Below are 20,462 nucleotides of genomic sequence, written 5' to 3' on the forward strand. Positions count from 1 at the left end.
ATGAAAACCTATACTTTGTTTCGGTCGAGTTCCCCATTCAAATGCATGTAACAGTGAGAAACGCACTGTCTTGGCGAAAGAAAGCTATTTTGTACAACTTCATATAAATAGCTGTAACTTTTGATAGAAGACTCGGATACACGTTTATGGCTTTATCTTATAGAACTCAAGGTCTCCGTGCTGGGAAAACAGGTTTTGCAGCTGTTTGAGCTAAGATTTCCAAGTTATTCACATAATGAAAACCTATACTTTGTTTCGGTCGAGTTCCCCATTCAAAATGCATGTAACAGTGAGAAACGCACTGTCTTGGCGAAAGAAAACGTTTTTGTACAACTTCATAGAAATAGCTGTAACTTTTGATAGAAGACTCAGACAAACATGTTTATGGCCTTATATTATAGAACTCAAGGTCTCCGTGCTGGGAAAACAGGTTTTGCAGCTGTTTGAGCTAAGATTTCCAAGTTATTCACATAATGAAAACTTATACTTTGTTTCGGTCGAGTTCCCCATTCAAATGCATGTAACAGTGAGAAACGCACTGTCTTGGCGAAAGAAAGCGTTTTTGTACAACTTCATATAAATAGCTGTAACTTTTGAATGAACACTCAGACAAACATGTTTATGGCTTTATCTTATAGAACTCAAGGTCCCCGTGCTGGGAAAACAGGTTTTGCAGCTGTTTGAGCTAAGATTTCCAATTATTTACATAATGAAAACCTATACTTTGTTTCGGTCGAGTTCCCCATTCAAATGCATGTAACAGTGAGAAACGCACTGTCTTGGCGAAAGAAAGCGTTTTTGTACAACTTCATATAAATAGCTGTAACTTTTGATAGAAGACTCAGATATACGTATTCATGGCTTTATCTTATAGAACTCAAGGTCCCCGTGCTAGGAAAACAGGTGTTGCTGCTGTTTGAGCTAAGATTTCCAAGTTATTCACATAATGAAAACCTATACTTTGTTTCGGGCGACTTTCCCTTTCAAATGCATGTAACAGTGAGAAACGCACTGTCTTGGCGAAAGAAAACGTTTTTGTACAACTTCATAGAAATAGCTGTAACTTTTGATAGAAGACTCAGACAAACATGTTTATGGCCTTATATTATAGAACTCAAGGTCTCCGTGCTGGGAAAACAGGTTTTGCAGCTGTTTGAGCTAAGATTTCCAAGTTATTCACATAATGAAAACTTATACTTTGTTTCGGTCGAGTTCCCCATTCAAATGCATGTAACAGTGAGAAACGCACTGTCTTGGCGAAAGAAAGCGTTTTTGTACAACTTCATATAAATAGCTGTAACTTTTGATAGAAGACTCGGATACACATGTTTATGGCTTTATCTTATAGAACTCAAGGTCTCCGTGCTGGGAAAACAGGTTTTGCAGCTGTTTGAGCTAAGATTTCCAAGTTATTCACATAATGAAAACCTATACTTTGTTTCGGTCGAGTTCCCCATTCAAATGCATGTAACAGTGAGAAACGCACTGTCTTGGCGAAAGAAAGCGTTTTTGTACAACTTCATATAAATAGCTGTAACTTTTGATAGAAGACTCAGACAAACATGTTTATGGATTTATCTTATAGAACTCAAGGTCTCCGTGCTGGGAAAACAGGTTTTGCAGCTGTTTGAGCTAAGATTTCCAAGTTATTCACATAATGAAAACCTATACTTTGTTTCGGTCGAGTTCCCCATTCAAATGCATGTAACAGTGAGAAACGCACTGTCTTGGCGAAAGAAAGCTATTTTGTACAACTTCATATAAATAGCTGTAACTTTTGATAGAAGACTCGGATACACATGTTTATGGCTTTATATTATAGAACTCAAGGTCTCCGTGCTGGGAAAACAGGTTTTGCAGCTGTTTGAGCTAAGATTTCCAAGTTATTCACATAATGAAAACCTATACTTTGTTTCGGTCGAGTTCCCCATTCAAATGCATGTAACAGTGAGAAACGCACTGTCTTGGCGAAAGAAAACGTTTTTGTACAACTTCATATAAATAGCTGTAACTTTTGATAGAAGACTCGGATACACATGTTTATGGCTTTATCTTATAGAACTCAAGGTCTCCGTGCTGGGAAAACAGGTTTTGCAGCTGTTTGAGCTAAGATTTCCAAGTTATTCACATAATGAAAACCTATACTTTGTTTCGGTCGAGTTCCCCATTCAAAATGCATGTAACAGTGAGAAACGCACTGTCTTGCGAAAGAAAACGTTTTTGTACAACTTCATAGAAATAGCTGTAACTTTTGATAGAAGACTCAGACAAACATGTTTATGGCCTTATATTATAGAACTCAAGGTCTCCGTGCTGGGAAAACAGGTTTTGCAGCTGTTTGAGCTAAGATTTCCAAGTTATTCACATAATGAAAACTTATACTTTGTTTCGGTCGAGTTCCCCATTCAAATGCATGTAACAGTGAGAAACGCACTGTCTTGGCGAAAGAAAGCGTTTTTGTACAACTTCATATAAATAGCTGTAACTTTTGATAGAAGACTCGGATACACATGTTTATGGCTTTATCTTATAGAACTCAAGGTCTCCGTGCTGGGCAAACAGGTTTTGCAGCTGTTTGAGCTAAGATTTCCAAGTTATTCACATAATGAAAACCTATACTTTGTTTCGGTCGAGTTCCCCATTCAAAATGCATGTAACAGTGAGAAACGCACTGTCTTGGCGAAAGAAAACGTTTTTGTACAACTTCATAGAAATAGCTGTAACTTTTGATAGAAGACTCAGACAAACATGTTTATGGCCTTATATTATAGAACTCAAGGTCTCCGTGCTGGGAACACAGGTTTTGCAGCTGTTTGAGCTAAGATTTCCAAGTTATTCACATAATGAAAACTTATACTTTGTTTCGGTCGAGTTCCCCATTCAAATGCATGTAACAGTGAGAAACGCACTGTCTTGGCGAAAGAAAGCGTTTTTGTACAACTTCATATAAATAGCTGTAACTTTTGATAGAAGACTCAGACAAACATGTTTATGGCTTTATCTTATAGAACTCAAGGTTCCCGTGCTGGGAAAACAGGTTTTGCAGCTGTTTGAGCTAAGATTTCCAAGTTATTCACATAATGAAAACTTATACTTTGTTTCGGTCGAGTTCCCCATTCAAATGCATGTAACAGTGAGAAACGCACTGTCTTGGCGAAAGAAAGCGTTTTTGTACAACTTCATATAAATAGCTGTAACTTTTGATAGAAGACTCGGATACACATGTTTATGGCCTTATATTATAGAACTCAAGGTCTCCGTGCTGGGAAAACAGGTTTTGCAGCTGTTTGAGCTAAGATTTCCAAGTTATTCACATAATGAAAACCTATACTTTGTTTCGGTGGAGTTCCCCATTCAAATGCATGTAACAGTGAGAAACGCACTGTCTTGGCGAAAGAAAGCGTTTTTGTACAACTTCATATAAATAGCTGTAACTTTTGATAGAAGACTCGGATACACATGTTTATGGCCTTATATTATAGAACTCAAGGTCTCCGTGCTGGGAAAACAGGTTTTGCAGCTGTTTGAGCTAAGATTTCCAAGTTATTCACATAATGAAAACCTATACTTTGTTTCGGTGGAGTTCCCCATTCAAATGCATGTAACAGTGAGAAACGCACTGTCTTGGCGAAAGAAAGCTATTTTGTACAACTTCATATAAATAGCTGTAACTTTTGATAGAAGACTCAGACAAACATGTTTATGGCTTTATCTTATAGAACTCAAGGTTCCCGTGCTGGGAAAACAGGTTTTGCAGCTGTTTGAGCTAAGATTTCCAAGTTATTCACATAATGAAAACTTATACTTTGTTTCGGTCGAGTTCCCCATTCAAATGCATGTAACAGTGAGAAACGCACTGTCTTGGCGAAAGAAAGCGTTTTTGTACAACTTCATATAAATAGCTGTAACTTTTGATAGAAGACTCGGATACACATGTTTATGGCCTTATATTATAGAACTCAAGGTCTCCGTGCTGGGAAAACAGGTTTTGCAGCTGTTTGAGCTAAGATTTCCAAGTTATTCACATAATGAAAACCTATACTTTGTTTTGGTGGAGTTCCCCATTCAAATGCATGTAACAGTGAGAAACGCACTGTCTTGGCGAAAGAAAGCGTTTTTGTACAACTTCATATAAATAGCTGTAACTTTTGATAGAAGACTCAGACAAACATGTTTATGGCTTTATCTTATAGAACTCAAGGTCTCCGTGCTGGGCAAACAGGTTTTGCAGCTGTTTGAGCTAAGATTTCCAAGTTATTCACATAATGAAAACCTATACTTTGTTTTGGTCGAGTTCCCCATTCAAATGCATGTAACAGTGAGAAACGCACTGTCTTGGCGAAAGAAAGCGTTTTTGTACAACTTCATATAAATAGCTGTAACTTTTGATAGAAGACTCAGACAAACATGTTTATGGCTTTATCTTATAGAACTCAAGGTCTCCGTGCTGGGCAAACAGGTTTTGCAGCTGTTTGAGCTAAGATTTCCAAGTTATTCACATAATGAAAACCTATACTTTGTTTCGGTGGAGTTCCCCATTCAAATGCATGTAACAGTGAGAAACGCACTGTCTTGGCGAAAGAAAGCGTTTTTGTACAACTTCATATAAATAGCTGTAACTTTTGATAGAAGACTCGGATACACATGTTTATGGCCTTATATTATAGAACTCAAGGTCTCCGTGCTGGGAAAACAGGTTTTGCAGCTGTTTGAGCTAAGATTTCCAAGTTATTCACATAATGAAAACCTATACTTTGTTTCGGTGGAGTTCCCCATTCAAATGCATGTAACAGTGAGAAACGCACTGTCTTGGCGAAAGAAAGCGTTTTTGTACAACTTCATATAAATAGCTGTAACTTTTGATAGAAGACTCGGATACACATGTTTATGGCTTTATCTTATAGAACTCAAGGTCTCCGTGCTGGGAAAACAGGTTTTGCAGCTGTTTGAGCTAAGATTTCCAAGTTATTCACATAATGAAAACCTATACTTTGTTTCGGTGGAGTTCCCCATTCAAATGCATGTAACAGTGAGAAACGCACTGTCTTGGCGAAAGAAAGCGTTTTTGTACAACTTCATATAAATAGCTGTAACTTTTGATAGAAGACTCAGACAAACATGTTTATGGCTTTATCTTATAGAACTCAAGGTCTCCGTGCTGGGAAAACAGGTTTTGCAGCTGTTTGAGCTAAGATTTCCAAGTTATTCACATAATGAAAACCTATACTTTGTTTCGGTCGAGTTCCCCATTCAAATGCATGTAACAGTGAGAAACGCACTGTCTTGGCGAAAGAAAGCGTTTTTGTACAACTTCATATAAATAGCTGTAACTTTTGATAGAAGACTCGGATACACATGTTTATGGCTTTATCTTATAGAACTCAAGGTCTCCGTGCTGGGAAAACAGGTTTTGCAGCTGTTTGAGCTAAGATTTCCAAGTTATTCACATAATGAAAACCTATACTTTGTTTCGGTCGAGTTCCCCATTCAAATGCATGTAACAGTGAGAAACGCACTGTCTTGGCGAAAGAAAGCGTTTTTGTACAACTTCATATAAATAGCTGTAACTTTTGATAGAAGACTCGGATACACATGTTTATGGCTTTATCTTATAGAACTCAAGGTCTCCGTGCTGGGAAAACAGGTTTTGCAGCTGTTTGAGCTAAGATTTCCAAGTTATTCACATAATGAAAACCTATACTTTGTTTCGGTCGAGTTCCCCATTCAAATGCATGTAACAGTGAGAAACGCACTGTCTTGGCGAAAGAAAGCGTTTTTGTACAACTTCATATAAATAGCTGTAACTTTTGATAGAAGACTCGGATACACATGTTTATGGCTTTATCTTATAGAACTCAAGGTCTCCGTGCTGGGCAAACAGGTTTTGCAGCTGTTTGAGCTAAGATTTCCAAGTTATTCACATAATGAAAACCTATACTTTGTTTCGGTGGAGTTCCCCATTCAAATGCATGTAACAGTGAGAAACGCACTGTCTTGGCGAAAGAAAGCTATTTTGTACAACTTCATATAAATAGCTGTAACTTTTGATAGAAGACTCGAATACACATGTTTATGGCTTTATCTTATAGAACTCAAGGTCTCCGTGCTGGGCAAACAGGTTTTGCAGCTGTTTGAGCTAAGATTTCCAAGTTATTCACATAATGAAAACCTATACTTTGTTTCGGTCGAGTTCCCCATTCAAATGCATGTAACAGTGAGAAACGCACTGTCTTGGCGAAAGAAAGCTATTTTGTACAACTTCATATAAATAGCTGTAACTTTTGATAGAAGACTCGGATACACGTTTATGGCTTTATCTTATAGAACTCAAGGTCTCCGTGCTGGGAAAACAGGTTTTGCAGCTGTTTGAGCTAAGATTTCCAAGTTATTCACATAATGAAAACCTATACTTTGTTTCGGTGGAGTTCCCCATTCAAATGCATGTAACAGTGAGAAACGCACTGTCTTGGCGAAAGAAAACGTTTTTGTACAACTTCATAGAAATAGCTGTAACTTTTGATAGAAGACTCAGACAAACATGTTTATGGCCTTATATTATAGAACTCAAGGTCTCCGTGCTGGGAAAACAGGTTTTGCAGCTGTTTGAGCTAAGATTTCCAAGTTATTCACATAATGAAAACTTATACTTTGTTTCGGTCGAGTTCCCCATTCAAATGCATGTAACAGTGAGAAACGCACTGTCTTGGCGAAAGAAAGCGTTTTTGTACAACTTCATATAAATAGCTGTAACTTTTGATAGAAGACTCAGATATACGTATTCATGGCTTTATCTTATAGAACTCAAGGTCCCCGTGCTAGGAAAACAGGTGTTGCTGCTGTTTGAGCTAAGATTTCCAAGTTATTCACATAATGAAAACCTATACTTTGTTTCGGGCGACTTTCCCTTTCAAATGCATGTAACAGTGAGAAACGCACTGTCTTGGCGAAAGAAAGCGTCTTTGTACAACTTCATATAAATAGCTGTAACTTTTGATAGAAGACTCGGATACACATGTTTATGGCTTTATCTTATAGAACTCAAGGTTCCCGTGCTGGGAAAACAGGTTTTGCAGCTGTTTGAGCTAAGATTTCCAAGTTATTCACATAATGAAAACCTATACTTTGTTTCGGTGGAGTTCCCCATTCAAATGCATGTAACAGTGAGAAACGCACTGTCTTGGCGAAAGAAAGCGTTTTTGTACAACTTCATATAAATAGCTGTAACTTTTGATAGAAGACTCAGACAAACATGTTTATGGCTTTATCTTATAGAACTCAAGGTCTCCGTGCTGGGCAAACAGGTTTTGCAGCTGTTTGAGCTAAGATTTCCAAGTTATTCACATAATGAAAACCTATACTTTGTTTCGGTCGAGTTCCCCATTCAAATGCATGTAACAGTGAGAAACGCACTGTCTTGGCGAAAGAAAGCGTTTTTGTACAACTTCATATAAATAGCTGTAACTTTTGATAGAAGACTCGGATACACATGTTTATGGCTTTATCTTATAGAACTCAAGGTCTCCGTGCTGGGAAAACAGGTTTTGCAGCTGTTTGAGCTAAGATTTCCAAGTTATTCACATAATGAAAACCTATACTTTGTTTCGGTCGAGTTCCCCATTCAAATGCATGTAACAGTGAGAAACGCACTGTCTTGGCGAAAGAAAGCGTTTTTGTACAACTTCATATAAATAGCTGTAACTTTTGATAGAAGACTCAGACAAACATGTTTATGGCTTTATCTTATAGAACTCAAGGTCTCCGTGCTGGGAAAACAGGTTTTGCAGCTGTTTGAGCTAAGATTTCCAAGTTATTCACATAATGAAAACCTATACTTTGTTTCGGTCGAGTTCCCCATTCAAATGCATGTAACAGTGAGAAACGCACTGTCTTGGCGAAAGAAAGCGTTTTTGTACAACTTCATATAAATAGCTGTAACTTTTGATAGAAGACTCGGATACACATGTTTATGGCTTTATCTTATAGAACTCAAGGTCTCCGTGCTGGGCAAACAGGTTTTGCAGCTGTTTGAGCTAAGATTTCCAATTATTCACATAATGAAAACCTATACTTTGTTTCGGTCGAGTTCCCCATTCAAAATGCATGTAACAGTGAGAAACGCACTGTCTTGGCGAAAGAAAACGTTTTTGTACAACTTCATAGAAATAGCTGTAACTTTTGATAGAAGACTCAGACAAACATGTTTATGGCCTTATATTATAGAACTCAAGGTCTCCGTGCTGGGAACACAGGTTTTGCAGCTGTTTGAGCTAAGATTTCCAAGTTATTCACATAATGAAAACTTATACTTTGTTTCGGTGGAGTTCCCCATTCAAATGCATGTAACAGTGAGAAACGCACTGTCTTGGCGAAAGAAAGCGTTTTTGTACAACTTCATATAAATAGCTGTAACTTTTGATAGAAGACTCAGACAAACATGTTTATGGCTTTATCTTATAGAACTCAAGGTTCCCGTGCTGGGAAAACAGGTTTTGCAGCTGTTTGAGCTAAGATTTCCAAGTTATTCACATAATGAAAACTTATACTTTGTTTCGGTCGAGTTCCCCATTCAAATGCATGTAACAGTGAGAAACGCACTGTCTTGGCGAAAGAAAGCGTTTTTGTACAACTTCATATAAATAGCTGTAACTTTTGATAGAAGACTCGGATACACATGTTTATGGCCTTATATTATAGAACTCAAGGTCTCCGTGCTGGGAAAACAGGTTTTGCAGCTGTTTGAGCTAAGATTTCCAAGTTATTCACATAATGAAAACTTATACTTTGTTTCGGTGGAGTTCCCCATTCAAATGCATGTAACAGTGAGAAACGCACTGTCTTGGCGAAAGAAAGCGTTTTTGTACAACTTCATATAAATAGCTGTAACTTTTGATAGAAGACTCGGATACACATGTTTATGGCCTTATATTATTGAACTCAAGGTCTCCGTGCTGGGAAAACAGGTTTTGCAGCTGTTTGAGCTAAGATTTCCAAGTTATTCACATAATGAAAACCTATACTTTGTTTCGGTGGAGTTCCCCATTCAAATGCATGTAACAGTGAGAAACGCACTGTCTTGGCGAAAGAAAGCGTTTTTGTACAACTTCATATAAATAGCTGTAACTTTTGATAGAAGACTCAGACAAACATGTTTATGGCTTTATCTTATAGAACTCAAGGTTCCCGTGCTGGGAAAACAGGTTTTGCAGCTGTTTGAGCTAAGATTTCCAAGTTATTCACATAATGAAAACTTATACTTTGTTTCGGTGGAGTTCCCCATTCAAATGCATGTAACAGTGAGAAACGCACTGTCTTGGCGAAAGAAAGCGTTTTTGTACAACTTCATATAAATAGCTGTAACTTTTGATAGAAGACTCAGACAAACATGTTTATGGCTTTATCTTATAGAACTCAAGGTCTCCGTGCTGGGCAAACAGGTTTTGCAGCTGTTTGAGCTAAGATTTCCAAGTTATTCACATAATGAAAACCTATACTTTGTTTCGGTCGAGTTCCCCATTCAAATGCATGTAACAGTGAGAAACGCACTGTCTTGGCGAAAGAAAGCGTTTTTGTACAACTTCATATAAATAGCTGTAACTTTTGATAGAAGACTCAGACAAACATGTTTATGGCTTTATCTTATAGAACTCAAGGTCTCCGTGCTGGGCAAACAGGTTTTGCAGCTGTTTGAGCTAAGATTTCCAAGTTATTCACATAATGAAAACCTATACTTTGTTTCGGTCGAGTTCCCCATTCAAATGCATGTAACAGTGAGAAACGCACTGTCTTGGCGAAAGAAAGCGTTTTTGTACAACTTCATATAAATAGCTGTAACTTTTGATAGAAGACTCAGACAAACATGTTTATGGCTTTATCTTATAGAACTCAAGGTTCCCGTGCTGGGAAAACAGGTTTTGCAGCTGTTTGAGCTAAGATTTCCAAGTTATTCACATAATGAAAACTTATACTTTGTTTCGGTCGAGTTCCCCATTCAAATGCATGTAACAGTGAGAAACGCACTGTCTTGGCGAAAGAAAGCGTTTTTGTACAACTTCATATAAATAGCTGTAACTTTTGATAGAAGACTCGGATACACATGTTTATGGCCTTATATTATAGAACTCAAGGTCTCCGTGCTGGGAAAACAGGTTTTGCAGCTGTTTGAGCTAAGATTTCCAAGTTATTCACATAATGAAAACTTATACTTTGTTTCGGTGGAGTTCCCCATTCAAATGCATGTAACAGTGAGAAACGCACTGTCTTGGCGAAAGAAAGCGTTTTTGTACAACTTCATATAAATAGCTGTAACTTTTGATAGAAGACTCGGATACACATGTTTATGGCCTTATATTATAGAACTCAAGGTCTCCGTGCTGGGAAAACAGGTTTTGCAGCTGTTTGAGCTAAGATTTCCAAGTTATTCACATAATGAAAACCTATACTTTGTTTCGGTGGAGTTCCCCATTCAAATGCATGTAACAGTGAGAAACGCACTGTCTTGGCGAAAGAAAGCGTTTTTGTACAACTTCATATAAATAGCTGTAACTTTTGATAGAAGACTCAGACAAACATGTTTATGGCTTTATCTTATAGAACTCAAGGTTCCCGTGCTGGGAAAACAGGTTTTGCAGCTGTTTGAGCTAAGATTTCCAAGTTATTCACATAATGAAAACTTATACTTTGTTTCGGTCGAGTTCCCCATTCAAATGCATGTAACAGTGAGAAACGCACTGTCTTGGCGAAAGAAAGCGTTTTTGTACAACTTCATATAAATAGCTGCAACTTTTGATAGAAGACTCGGATACACATGTTTATGGCTTTATCTTATAGAACTCAAGGTCTCCGTGCTGGGCAAACAGGTTTTGCAGCTGTTTGAGCTAAGATTTCCAAGTTATTCACATAATGAAAACCTATACTTTGTTTTGGTCGAGTTCCCCATTCAAATGCATGTAACAGTGAGAAACGCACTGTCTTGGCGAAAGAAAGCGTTTTTGTACAACTTCATATAAATAGCTGTAACTTTTGATAGAAGACTCAGACAAACATGTTTATGGCTTTATCTTATAGAACTCAAGGTTCCCGTGCTGGGAAAACAGGTTTTGCAGCTGTTTGAGCTAAGATTTCCAAGTTATTCACATAATGAAAACTTATACTTTGTTTCGGTCGAGTTCCCCATTCAAATGCATGTAACAGTGAGAAACGCACTGTCTTGGCGAAAGAAAGCGTTTTTGTACAACTTCATATAAATAGCTGTAACTTTTGATAGAAGACTCGGATACACATGTTTATGGCTTTATCTTATAGAACTCAAGGTCTCCGTGCTGGGCAAACAGGTTTTGCAGCTGTTTGAGCTAAGATTTCCAAGTTATTCACATAATGAAAACCTATACTTTGTTTCGGTCGAGTTCCCCATTCAAATGCATGTAACAGTGAGAAACGCACTGTCTTGGCGAAAGAAAGCGTTTTTGTACAACTTCATATAAATAGCTGTAACTTTTGATAGAAGACTCGGATACACATGTTTATGGCTTTATCTTATAGAACTCAAGGTCTCCGTGCTGGGCAAACAGGTTTTGCAGCTGTTTGAGCTAAGATTTCCAAGTTATTCACATAATGAAAACCTATACTTTGTTTCGGTCGAGTTCCCCATTCAAATGCATGTAACAGTGAGAAACGCACTGTCTTGGCGAAAGAAAGCGTTTTTGTACAACTTCATATAAATAGCTGTAACTTTTGATAGAAGACTCGGATACACATGTTTATGGCTTTATCTTATAGAACTCAAGGTCTCTGTGCTGGGCAAACAGGTTTTGCAGCTGTTTGAGCTAAGATTTCCAAGTTATTCACATAATGAAAACCTATACTTTGTTTCGGTCGAGTTCCCCATTCAAATGCATGTAACAGTGAGAAATGCACTGTCTTGGCGAAAGAAAGCGTTTTTGTACAACTTCATATAAATAGCTGTAACTTTTGATAGAAGACTCAGACAAACATGTTTATGGCTTTATCTTATAGAACTCAAGGTCTCCGTGCTGGGAAAACAGGTTTTGCAGCTGTTTGAGCTAAGATTTCCAAGTTATTCACATAATGAAAACCTATACTTTGTTTCGGTCGAGTTCCCCATTCAAATGCATGTAACAGTGAGAAACGCACTGTCTTGGCGAAAGAAAGCTATTTTGTACAACTTCATATAAATAGCTGTAACTTTTGATAGAAGACTCGAATACACATGTTTATGGCTTTATCTTATAGAACTCAAGGTCTCCGTGCTGGGAAAACAGGTTTTGCAGCTGTTTGAGCTAAGATTTCCAAGTTATTCACATAATGAAAACCTATACTTTGTTTCGGTCGAGTTCCCCATTCAAAATGCATGTAACAGTGAGAAACGCACTGTCTTGGCGAAAGAAAACGTTTTTGTACAACTTCATAGAAATAGCTGTAACTTTTGATAGAAGACTCAGACAAACATGTTTATGGCCTTATATTATAGAACTCAAGGTCTCCGTGCTGGGAAAACAGGTTTTGCAGCTGTTTGAGCTAAGATTTCCAAGTTATTCACATAATGAAAACTTATACTTTGTTTCGGTCGAGTTCCCCATTCAAATGCATGTAACAGTGAGAAACGCACTGTCTTGGCGAAAGAAAGCGTTTTTGTACAACTTCATATAAATAGCTGTAACTTTTGATAGAAGACTCAGACAAACATGTTTATGGCTTTATCTTATAGAACTCAAGGTCTCCGTGCTGGGCAAACAGGTTTTGCAGCTGTTTGAGCTAAGATTTCCAAGTTATTCACATAATGAAAACCTATACTTTGTTTCGGTCGAGTTCCCCATTCAAATGCATGTAACAGTGAGAAACGCACTGTCTTGGCGAAAGAAAGCGTTTTTGTACAACTTCATATAAATAGCTGTAACTTTTGATAGAAGACTCGGATACACATGTTTATGGCTTTATCTTATAGAACTCAAGGTCTCCGTGCTGGGAAAACAGGTTTTGCAGCTGTTTGAGCTAAGATTTCCAAGTTATTCACATAATGAAAACCTATACTTTGTTTCGGTCGAGTTCCCCATTCAAATGCATGTAACAGTGAGAAACGCACTGTCTTGGCGAAAGAAAGCGTTTTTGTACAACTTCATATAAATAGCTGTAACTTTTGATAGAAGACTCAGACAAACATGTTTATGGCTTTATCTTATAGAACTCAAGGTCTCCGTGCTGGGAAAACAGGTTTTGCAGCTGTTTGAGCTAAGATTTCCAAGTTATTCACATAATGAAAACTTATACTTTGTTTCGGTCGAGTTCCCCATTCAAATGCATGTAACAGTGAGAAACGCACTGTCTTGGCGAAAGAAAGCGTTTTTGTACAACTTCATATAAATAGCTGTAACTTTTGAATGAAGACTCAGACAAACATGTTTATGGCTTTATCTTATAGAACTCAAGGTCTCCGTGCTGGGAAAACAGGTTTTGCAGCTGTTTGAGCTAAGATTTCCAATTATTTACATAATGAAAACCTATACTTTGTTTCGGTGGAGTTCCCCATTCAAATGCATGTAACAGTGAGAAACGCACTGTCTTGGCGAAAGAAAGCTATTTTGTACAACTTCATATAAATAGCTGTAACTTTTGATAGAAGACTCGGATACACATGTTTATGGCTTTATCTTATAGAACTCAAGGTCTCCGTGCTGGGCAAACAGGTTTTGCAGCTGTTTGAGCTAAGATTTCCAAGTTATTCACATAATGAAAACTTATACTTTGTTTCGGTCGAGTTCCCCATTCAAATGCATGTAACAGTGAGAAACGCACTGTCTTGGCGAAAGAAAGCGTTTTTGTACAACTTCATATAAATAGCTGTAACTTTTGATAGAAGACTCGGATACACATGTTTATGGCTTTATCTTATAGAACTCAAGGTCTCCGTGCTGGGCCAACAGGTTTTGCAGCTGTTTGAGCTAAGATTTCCAAGTTATTCACATAATGAAAACCTATACTTTGTTTCGGTCGAGTTCCCCATTCAAATGCATGTAACAGTGAGAAACGCACTGTCTTGGCGAAAGAAAGCGTTTTTGTACAACTTCATATAAATAGCTGTAACTTTTGATAGAAGACTCGGATACACATGTTTATGGCTTTATCTTATAGAACTCAAGGTCTCCGTGCTGGGAAAACAGGTTTTGCAGCTGTTTGAGCTAAGATTTCCAAGTTATTCACATAATGAAAACCTATACTTTGTTTCGGTCGAGTTCCCCATTCAAATGCATGTAACAGTGAGAAACGCACTGTCTTGGCGAAAGAAAGCGTTTTTGTACAACTTCATATAAATAGCTGTAACTTTTGATAGAAGACTCAGACAAACATGTTTATGGCTTTATCTTATAGAACTCAAGGTCTCCGTGCTGGGAAAACAGGTTTTGCAGCTGTTTGAGCTAAGATTTCCAAGTTATTCACATAATGAAAACCTATACTTTGTTTCGGTCGAGTTCCCCATTCAAATGCATGTAACAGTGAGAAACGCACTGTCTTGGCGAAAGAAAGCGTTTTTGTACAACTTCATATAAATAGCTGTAACTTTTGATAGAAGACTCGGATACACATGTTTATGGCTTTATCTTATAGAACTCAAGGTCTCCGTGCTGGGAAAACAGGTTTTGCAGCTGTTTGAGCTAAGATTTCCAAGTTATTCACATAATGAAAACTTATACTTTGTTTCGGTCGAGTTCCCCATTCAAATGCATGTAACAGTGAGAAACGCACTGTCTTGGCGAAAGAAAGCGTTTTTGTACAACTTCATATAAATAGCTGTAACTTTTGATAGAAGACTCGGATACACATGTTTATGGCTTTATCTTATAGAACTCAAGGTCTCCGTGCTGGGCAAACAGGTTTTGCAGCTGTTTGAGCTAAGATTTCCAAGTTATTCACATAATGAAAACCTATACTTTGTTTCGGTGGAGTTCCCCATTCAAATGCATGTAACAGTGAGAAACGCACTGTCTTGGCGAAAGAAAGCGTTTTTGTACAACTTCATATAAATAGCTGTAACTTTTGATAGAAGACTCGGATACACGTTTATGGCTTTATCTTATAGAACTCAAGGTCTCCGTGCTGGGAAAACAGGTTTTGCAGCTGTTTGAGCTAAGATTTCCAAGTTATTCACATAATGAAAACCTATACTTTGTTTCGGTGGAGTTCCCCATTCAAATGCATGTAACAGTGAGAAACGCACTGTCTTGGCGAAAGAAAACGTTTTTGTACAACTTCATAGAAATAGCTGTAACTTTTGATAGAAGACTCAGACAAACATGTTTATGGCCTTATATTATAGAACTCAAGGTCTCCGTGCTGGGAAAACAGGTTTTGCAGCTGTTTGAGCTAAGATTTCCAAGTTATTCACATAATGAAAACTTATACTTTGTTTCGGTCGAGTTCCCCATTCAAATGCATGTAACAGTGAGAAACGCACTGTCTTGGCGAAAGAAAGCGTTTTTGTACAACTTCATATAAATAGCTGTAACTTTTGATAGAAGACTCAGATATACGTATTCATGGCTTTATCTTATAGAACTCAAGGTCCCCGTGCTAGGAAAACAGGTGTTGCTGCTGTTTGAGCTAAGATTTCCAAGTTATTCACATAATGAAAACCTATACTTTGTTTCGGGCGACTTTCCCTTTCAAATGCATGTAACAGTGAGAAACGCACTGTCTTGGCGAAAGAAAGCGTCTTTGTACAACTTCATATAAATAGCTGTAACTTTTGATAGAAGACTCGGATACACATGTTTATGGCTTTATCTTATAGAACTCAAGGTTCCCGTGCTGGGAAAACAGGTTTTGCAGCTGTTTGAGCTAAGATTTCCAAGTTATTCACATAATGAAAACCTATACTTTGTTTCGGTGGAGTTCCCCATTCAAATGCATGTAACAGTGAGAAACGCACTGTCTTGGCGAAAGAAAGCGTTTTTGTACAACTTCATATAAATAGCTGTAACTTTTGATAGAAGACTCAGACAAACATGTTTATGGCTTTATCTTATAGAACTCAAGGTCTCCGTGCTGGGCAAACAGGTTTTGCAGCTGTTTGAGCTAAGATTTCCAAGTTATTCACATAATGAAAACCTATACTTTGTTTCGGTCGAGTTCCCCATTCAAATGCATGTAACAGTGAGAAACGCACTGTCTTGGCGAAAGAAAGCGTTTTTGTACAACTTCATATAAATAGCTGTAACTTTTGATAGAAGACTCGGATACACATGTTTATGGCTTTATCTTATAGAACTCAAGGTCTCCGTGCTGGGAAAACAGGTTTTGCAGCTGTTTGAGCTAAGATTTCCAAGTTATTCACATAATGAAAACCTATACTTTGTTTCGGTCGAGTTCCCCATTCAAATGCATGTAACAGTGAGAAACGCACTGTCTTGGCGAAAGAAAGCGTTTTTGTACAACTTCATATAAATAGCTGTAACTTTTGATAGAAGACTCAGACAAACATGTTTATGGCTTTATCTTATAGAACTCAAGGTCTCCGTGCTGGGAAAACAGGTTTTGCAGCTGTTTGAGCTAAGATTTCCAAGTTATTCACATAATGAAAACTTATACTTTGTTTCGGTGGAGTTCCCCATTCAAATGCATGTAACAGTGAGAAACGCACTGTCTTGGCGAAAGAAAGCGTTTTTGTACAACTTCATATAAATAGCTGTAACTTTTGATAGAAGACTCAGACAAACATGTTTATGGCTTTATCTTATAGAACTCAAGGTTCCCGTGCTGGGAAAACAGGTTTTGCAGCTGTTTGAGCTAAGATTTCCAAGTTATTCACATAATGAAAACTTATACTTTGTTTCGGTCGAGTTCCCCATTCAAATGCATGTAACAGTGAGAAACGCACTGTCTTGGCGAAAGAAAGCGTTTTTGTACAACTTCATATAAATAGCTGTAACTTTTGATAGAAGACTCGGATACACATGTTTATGGCCTTATATTATAGAACTCAAGGTCTCCGTGCTGGGAAAACAGGTTTTGCAGCTGTTTGAGCTAAGATTTCCAAGTTATTCACATAATGAAAACCTATACTTTGTTTCGGTGGAGTTCCCCATTCAAATGCATGTAACAGTGAGAAACGCACTGTCTTGGCGAAAGAAAGCGTTTTTGTACAACTTCATATAAATAGCTGTAACTTTTGATAGAAGACTCAGACAAACATGTTTATGGCTTTATCTTATAGAACTCAAGGTTCCCGTGCTGGGAAAACAGGTTTTGCAGCTGTTTGAGCTAAGATTTCCAAGTTATTCACATAATGAAAACTTATACTTTGTTTCGGTCGAGTTCCCCATTCAAATGCATGTAACAGTGAGAAACGCACTGTCTTGGCGAAAGAAAGCGTTTTTGTACAACTTCATATAAATAGCTGCAACTTTTGATAGAAGACTCGGATACACATGTTTATGGCTTTATCTTATAGAACTCAAGGTCTCCGTGCTGGGCAAACAGGTTTTGCAGCTGTTTGAGCTAAGATTTCCAAGTTATTCACATAATGAAAACCTATACTTTGTTTCGGTCGAGTTCCCCATTCAAATGCATGTAACAGTGAGAAACGCACTGTCTTGGCGAAAGAAAGCGTTTTTGTACAACTTCATATAAATAGCTGTAACTTTTGATAGAAGACTCGGATACACATGTTTATGGCTTTATCTTATAGAACTCAAGGTCTCCGTGCTGGGCAAACAGGTTTTGCAGCTGTTTGAGCTAAGATTTCCAAGTTATTCACATAATGAAAACCTATACTTTGTTTCGGTCGAGTTCCCCATTCAAATGCATGTAACAGTGAGAAACGCACTGTCTTGGCGAAAGAAAGCGTTTTTGTACAACTTCATATAAATAGCTGTAACTTTTGATAGAAGACTCGGATACACATGTTTATGGCTTTATCTTATAGAACTCAAGGTCTCTGTGCTGGGCAAACAGGTTTTGCAGCTGTTTGAGCTAAGATTTCCAAGTTATTCACATAATGAAAACCTATACTTTGTTTCGGTCGAGTTCCCCATTCAAATGCATGTAACAGTGAGAAATGCACTGTCTTGGCGAAAGAAAGCGTTTTTGTACAACTTCATATAAATAGCTGTAACTTTTGATAGAAGACTCAGACAAACATGTTTATGGCTTTATCTTATAGAACTCAAGGTCTCCGTGCTGGGAAAACAGGTTTTGCAGCTGTTTGAGCTAAGATTTCCAAGTTATTCACATAATGAAAACCTATACTTTGTTTCGGTCGAGTTCCCCATTCAAATGCATGTAACAGTGAGAAACGCACTGTCTTGGCGAAAGAAAGCTATTTTGTACAACTTCATATAAATAGCTGTAACTTTTGATAGAAGACTCGAATACACATGTTTATGGCTTTATCTTATAGAACTCAAGGTCTCCGTGCTGGGAAAACAGGTTTTGCAGCTGTTTGAGCTAAGATTTCCAAGTTATTCACATAATGAAAACCTATACTTTGTTTCGGTCGAGTTCCCCATTCAAAATGCATGTAACAGTGAGAAACGCACTGTCTTGGCGAAAGAAAACGTTTTTGTACAACTTCATAGAAATAGCTGTAACTTTTGATAGAAGACTCAGACAAACATGTTTATGGCCTTATATTATAGAACTCAAGGTCTCCGTGCTGGGAAAACAGGTTTTGCAGCTGTTTGAGCTAAGATTTCCAAGTTATTCACATAATGAAAACTTATACTTTGTTTCGGTCGAGTTCCCCATTCAAATGCATGTAACAGTGAGAAACGCACTGTCTTGGCGAAAGAAAGCGTTTTTGTACAACTTCATATAAATAGCTGTAACTTTTGATAGAAGACTCAGACAAACATGTTTATGGCTTTATCTTATAGAACTCAGGGTCTCTGTGCTGGGCAAACAGGTTTTGCAGCTGTTTGAGCTAAGATTTCCAAGTTATTCACATAATGAAAACCTATACTTTGTTTCGGTCGAGTTCCCCATTCAAATGCATGTAACAGTGAGAAACGCACTGTCTTGGCGAAAGAAAGCGTTTTTGTACAACTTCATATAAATAGCTGTAACTTTTGATAGAAGACTCGGATACACATGTTTATGGCTTTATCTTATAGAACTCAAGGTCTCCGTGCTGGGAAAACAGGTTTTGCAGCTGTTTGAGCTAAGATTTCCAAGTTATTCACATAATGAAAACCTATACTTTGTTTCGGTGGAGTTCCCCATTCAAATGCATGTAACAGTAAGAAACGCACTGTCTTGGCGAAAGAAAGCTATTTTGTACAACTTCATATAAATAGCTGTAACTTTTGATAGAGGACTCGGATACACATGTTTATGGCTTTATCTTATAGAACTCAAGGTCTCCGTGCTGGGAAAACAGGTTTTGCAGCTGTTTGAGCTAAGATTTCCAAGTTATTCACATAATGAAAACTTATACTTTGTTTCGGTGGAGTTCCCCATTCAAATGCATGTAACAGTGAGAAACGCACTGTCTTGGCGAAAGAAAGCGTTTTTGTACAACTTCATATAAATAGCTGTAACTTTTGATAGAAGACTCAGACAAACATGTTTATGGCTTTATCTTATAGAACTCAAGGTCTCCGTGCTGGGCAAACAGGTTTTGCAGCTGTTTGAGCTAAGATTTCCAAGTTATTCACATAATGAAAACCTATACTTTGTTTCGGTGGAGTTCCCCATTCAAATGCATGTAACAGTAAGAAACGCACTGTCTTGGCGAAAGAAAGCTATTTTGTACAACTTCATATAAATAGCTGTAACTTTTGATAGAGGACTCGGATACACATGTTTATGGCTTTATCTTATAGAACTCAAGGTCTCCGTGCTGGGAAAAAAGGTTTTGCAGCTGTTTGAGCTAAGATTTCCAAGTTATTCACATAATGAAAACTTATACTTTGTTTCGGTCGAGTTCCCCATTCAAAATGCATGTAACAGTGAGAAACGCACTGTCTTGGCGAAAGAAAACGTTTTTGTACAACTTCATAGAAATAGCTGTAACTTTTGATAGAAGACTCAGACAAACATGTTTATGGCCTTATATTATAGAACTCAAGGTCTCCGTGCTGGGAAAACATGTTTTGCAGCTGTTTGAGCTAAGATTTCCAAGTTATTCACATAATGAAAACTTATACTTTGTTTCGGTCGAGTTCCCCATTCAAATGCATGCAACAGTGAGAAACGCACTGTCTTGGCGAAAGAAAGCGTTTTTGTACAACTTCATATAAATAGCTGTAACTTTTGATAGAAGACTCGGATACACATGTTTATGGCCTTATATTATAGAACTCAAGGTCTCCGTGCTGGGCAAACAGGTTTTGCAGCTGTTTGAGCTAAGATTTCCAAGTTATTCACATAATGAAAACCTATACTTTGTTTCGGTCGAGTTCCCCATTCAAATGCATGTAACAGTGAGAAACGCACTGTCTTGGCGAAAGAAA

This window comes from Maylandia zebra, linkage group LG4 (genome assembly GCF_041146795.1).
Source record: "Maylandia zebra isolate NMK-2024a linkage group LG4, Mzebra_GT3a, whole genome shotgun sequence".
Lineage (NCBI taxonomy): Eukaryota > Metazoa > Chordata > Actinopteri > Cichliformes > Cichlidae > Maylandia > Maylandia zebra.